The sequence below is a fragment of the Sturnira hondurensis genome, unplaced genomic scaffold, assembly GCF_014824575.4.
Source record: "Sturnira hondurensis isolate 20B ecotype Veracruz unplaced genomic scaffold, ASM1482457v3 Scaffold0009935, whole genome shotgun sequence".
NCBI lineage: Eukaryota > Metazoa > Chordata > Mammalia > Chiroptera > Phyllostomidae > Sturnira > Sturnira hondurensis.
The window spans coordinates 246,744-252,674 of record NW_028082566.1 but is presented as its reverse complement, the minus strand read 5'-3'; positions in this window follow the sequence as shown (position 1 = coordinate 252,674).

Sequence of the window (5,931 nt, the reverse complement as noted above, 5' to 3'; positions counted from 1 at the left end):
ATGTCTTTGGTTGAGAATAAATAAAATTAAAATGCCTTGGTCATTCTTAAACTTAGTTCTAGCTTCTTATCATGCTGCTCCTTTAGTTCTTCTGTACTTTATCCCACATCCCCGAACTGATTACCAGTGAATGACAGATGTCCTTCTCCTTGTGACCTTGTACTCCCCACCCCAACCTGAACAAATTATTATGGTATTTTCCTATAAGACAGTTCTCTTTTCTAAAGGATGAGAAATGACTTTGAAAATAGGTATGATCATGTCCCTTGGGTTAATTAATTTTCACAATAATATCCATTTTGGGGAAACTGTTGTAATGCTCAACTTCTTAGGGAAATTTCTTAGAGTGAAATTGTTACATAAATGAATATTCATCTTTTACATTTTGATATGTATTACCAAACTACCATTCTGAATATTAGAACCAGTTTTATAAACTTTGTTTCTTAGGTGAGTTTCAGAGAAGTAGACTCTATTCACAAAACTGGTGACTTTTAATAGGTGGGATATCAAAACAAATCAGGCTTTTTAAGTTCCCTTATATCTGTAAACATTGTTGATAATTATGACTACCTTAGATGGTTGTAAGGATTAATTGTGATAACGTGAATGTAGAAGTTCTTAATTATGCATCTAAATACTGAAGGAAAAATTATGTATTTTTAATGTTATTGCTACAGACTGCATGTCTGTGCTAAGATATTCTTATTTGATCATACAGTGCTTAATTCAGCATCCTTAAACCATCTGCCCATGGGAGCAAGACAGTACTAGATACAGGGGTTGAACCTACCAAATACCCAGTGAGTTTGTTTGGTCCCCTCTTAAAATCTTCGCATTTTCTCTAACATCTTGAAGATACCTTCATAAGCAAGTTATTTCCGTTCTCTGCACACCAGTTCTGTATCAGTTCCTGTGAAAAATTACTCTCTCATCTTGCTTTTGAAAAATTAATGACGATAGTATCATTAGTGGAAAAGCTCCGTCTTTATAGTTCAAATGCCCACGTTCAAGTTAGGAGTCTCTCACTGATCAGCTGCATAATGTTGTGCAAGTAACTTTAATTCACTGGACCTCAATTTCCCCATTTATAAATTAAGGTAATTACACCTTATATATTAATTAATATATCTTAATTATGTCTTATATCTGAAGGTGATTATATAGTATTTTTGTGAAGGTTAAATTAGATAGGCAACAGATTCTACCATCAAAATCTTTAGCATTTCTGGTATTTTCTCCTCTCCTTGTCTAACACCTTTTCCTCAAGTCTGGATTAACTTTGTTATCAGGTGACTGAAATAACCAGATTTCTAAAAATATTGTGTATATTTCACATGAGTTAATGGTTAAGACTGTGAATACTAAAATGCCTACAGGCAACATTCAGAAGAATGTGGAAAGGTGAAAACTAAAATAATTTAATTATATAATTCTAAGATTTCTTGGGATTTGAGCTCATTCAGAGCATTTAGCAGAAAAACATTTAGTGGCACTGGTTTATTACATTGATTCTTATTTTAATTTTTAATCTGCATGAAGGTTCTAAAGAGCAGTAATTTCAAAATCCAGAAGAAGTTCGGAATGGTTGAGTCATCTTTCTCTGAACGGCCAGTGTGAGTGTGTAGAATGGTTGTGCATGGTAGCGAGTAGTAACTCAGCAGCAGAGAAAGGGGGACGTTCAACTTTGATGTATAGAGCATGCACAAGGACTCAGTACTTGTTCCCATGGCCAGTGTGCAAAAGAACAGTAGTAGACTATCAAATGTGCATCGGGCTTAATTTGTTAGCTAATAAAAAAAATATTACTGCTCTGACTGGTGTAGCTCAGTGGGTTGAGTGTGGGCCTGTGAACTAAGGGATCGCAATTCGATTTCCAGTCAGGGCACATGCCTGGGTTGCAGGCCAGTTCTCAGCAGGGGACACAAGAGAGGCAACCACACACTGATATTTCTCCCCCTCTCTCATTCCCTTACCCTCTAAAGATAAATGAATAAAATCTTTAAAAAGGTAGATAATAGGGAAAAAATATTACTGACCTCTGGGTGTCAGGACAACATAAAGTTCCATGGGATCTTATCTGAGCTTGTTTATTTCCAGACTTCATTTCTAATAATTTTAATCAGATTTCATAAAGAAGTCTACATTGCTCTTAAAATAATTTTTACTTTTTCTAGCATATTTTTCAATGTTACTGCTTTTTCTTAGTGGGGCAATTATTTCACTCTTTCTGAGAGAACAGGCCAAGGACTGCCTACATAAGAAACATCTGGAGTGCTTGTTAAAACTGTACACTTGTAGGCCTAGCCAAGGATTCTCGTGGAAAATGTTTATCTCTAATAAGCACCTTAATGATATTTATACCCACCAGAATTTGAGAAGTATTGAACTACTGGATAATGCCGAAGAGGCATCTAGATGCTTATCACTGACCTTCACTTGTCCAGAAAAACAATTGTGGCTGACCCCTCCTTCATTCCAGGGCAGACCTGCTTGTTCTTCAGAGTCAGAACAGCACAGAGCTCGCGAAGTTCAGATGCTGGATTGGCTTTAGGGTAAGGTTGCCAGTTAAACATGGGATGCCACATAAGATGAATTTCAAATAAACAACAACTAATTATTTCGCATAAATATGCAAGAATTGGGGATATACATATACTAAATAATTATTTGTTGTTTATCTGAAATTCAAAATAACTGTTTGTCCTGTATCCATATTTGTTAAATTGGACGACCCTGTTTTGGAACAAGGTCGTCCACTCCATAGATGAGACCTTGGGAAATTATCTTCACCTCTCTAAATTGTTCCCAATCATAACAAAGGAGCAAACAAAATAAAATAGCCATCAAACAAACGAAAAATACTACAAAATCCTCCCTTACTGGATTATGAAGAAAATTATGAAGTATTCACCATGTAACGCAGCCTTTCTATATACAGTACATGATGTAGACACTATGTACTAGTGTCTACATATATTAAAAGCTCAATAAGATGTAGCTTTTCTCATTACTGCCATTGCTAGTAAGTACATTATAAGTCAGGGGAGCTTGTGAGCCTAGTTAACAAATAGTGTTGTTGGTTCAAAACTGACAATGTATGTTTTTAGACAGGGCATTAAGGAAACATACAAAACAGCTGATTCGATATTCCACCTTCTATCTGCCACTTCCTTCCTGTATTTGTTTCTTTACTATCATTGTATCACTAATGTAAGGAACAAAGCACTTGAATCTGAGGATTTTTCGCCCAAGGCTCCCTCTTGTGGTTTTAAGTTTTCGAATTCATTTAGGGGAATCTTAAGTAGTTTGCTCCTTAGTTCTAAAAAAATAATATTGGACATATTTCACACAAATAGGTTACGTTTATTATATCTTTCTGTGGGTGTCAGATGGCATTTTCATCATCAACATTAATATTCTCACTGGTTTTCATGCCAACTATTAATAACATAATAGTGCGTGCATATTTTTGAGCTTTTTTCTTGTTGGCTTAGCAAAATTATTTTTGTTGAAGAAACCTTTTCTGTATACATTATTCTGATGGGTATTTGCAGTTATCCAGAATATAGGTGTCTTACAAGTAAGGAATGAATAAGGCATGCAGTGTCGTATGTCAGCTGATTTGTTTTTTGAGGAAATTTTGTATAATGTAATTGCTTCTCGGCTGGCCAAGGACAAACATGGAATTCAGTTTGGCAATTTTTTCAACAAGATGTACTTTTGAAGTGTTTTTGTAGTTCTGTGCAATGTTTTGGGGGAAATTTTAGTTACTTGTAATGAAATAATTCCTTCTAGAAAGTATAAACATTATAAAAGGCACATTTTAGATTCTAAATTATTTATATACTTCTGAGTACAAACATTGAGATAAATCAACATCTGTAAATCTCAACCATACAATGTTCAAGGAAAAATAATTGTGTAATTAAATATAAAATATAATACCTATATATGTGTGTGTGTGTGGGTGTGTGTGTGTGTGTGTAAGGCAAGCAAGTCGGTACTACACAACATTTATGGGTGTATTCAGACACAGTAGAGGTACAAAGCCATTTGAGGGACCAATGCCCAGCAAATGTTGGTTAGTGTTGATCTTCATATATGTCCTGGAAAGGGGGTGGGAGGGATTCAAAGTACATGATATAATGAGCTAAACCACATATATCTTATGTTTTAAAAAAGATCTGAAGCAACTATGGCAAAATGTTAAAATTCAATAGGGCTGGATAATGATTACAGACATATTTATTATATCATTATCTACAGTTATCTGTATGCTTTGAATATTTCAGTTACAATGAGGAGGGCACAGCTCTTGATCTCTCTCTCCCATCACACTCACATCTCATTGGCCAGGAGCCCGATAACCAAGCCATGAGGATTCATGGCAGGGACGCAGCCTCATGATGGGAGGGAGCCTAGAGGTAACTGTCCCCATGGGTGGTCTTCAGAGAGGCTGCTCAGATCCAGTGGGGAGAAATCCGTGCCTAGTCTCCTGATTCTGCTTGGTGACTTAGACACCTTAGAGTGAATGCTGCATGTCTGTGTGTGTGTGTGTGTGTGTGTGTGTGTGTGTGTGTGTGTTGGGGTGGAGTAACGGAGGGAGGGACCAAAGAAAAGAGTCTGTTTGTAACACATGCTTGTGGGAACAGGATGCAGTGCTGCGGAAGCCTTGGTGACACCAAGAAGAATTGGAGACTCCTGAGCCTGGGGCTGCCACATGGAACCCCCTTGGGTGTGGTGACACCAACAGATGGAATATGACATGTTATTCTTTTTTTTTCCATGTGGGAAAACTGGCTCTTTCACAAAACTAACATTGTCCAAGTGGGTGGGGTGGGACAGATGAGAAAATAAGCCCCTGTCATCCAGTGTTGTAGGTGTGATGCTGGCGGTGTGGGCGCCGCATTGTCCCTTTGCGTCACCGTAGACAGCATGATTCTTTCTATGACTCGCAACCTTGTTTCACCTTGCAAATTGGCAAATTTCCTTCCTCTCCAAGCAGCCTTCAGCCTTTATTCCTGACACAATACTCTTAGTGAAAATAGACCGAGAGTAAAATAACCAGATCAGAAAATGAACAGAAACTCTAAAGAAGTTTATACAAAATGTAATTTAATTTGAAAAGCTTCCTCTTGGAAATATATAACTCTTTAGAATGTTTTTCCCCTCCAAATTATCATGCATACATACCCATGCCAATAAAAAGACATTTAATTTTATAGTATAAAATTATTTGTAGCACTACTTTATACAGTACTTTTAAATATAAGAATAAAAAAAGAACTTTTCATTGCTCCATAGTTCTTTCTCTTCCCATTGTTTTCCTGTTGTATTTCTCTGTACATATAATGATACAAAATATATAATTATAAAAATTATGTTAAATAAGTACTACATACAATATGTTTTATGAAAGAGACTATAATTTTTGAAGACCTATAAAAGTTGTATTCACTTTTAGATATAACATAGAATACTTAATTATATAGGCAAAGGTGGCAGTCGAAAATTCTCTTTTTCAGTCCTCTGATTTCATCATGTAATTGAAACTAATAATGGCCACATCACCGGAGTAGAGGTTAAAAGGACAGACTAAGTTGTCTTCTTCGGGTCTTGAGCACCGTAAGTCACCCATGATTCTCAATATGATTTATTGGGTTGACAAGAAAACAAAACCAAACACTTCTTCAAAGTCTAAACTTAAGTAAATAAAGTGTAGAATTTCAGTCTTATGGATATCTCTGTTTCTTAAATTCTTTTAAACAAACCCTTTAAAGGAGTTGTTTCAGGATTTTCATCAAAACAAGAGCACCTTCTAAACAAAGTCTGTAGTTACTCTGAAGGCTGCTCTGAACTCTTAAAGGGATTTTCTTAGAGGAAAGTGATGAAGAGTGGAGGGGAGTTTCAGATGTGAATATCCCGGCA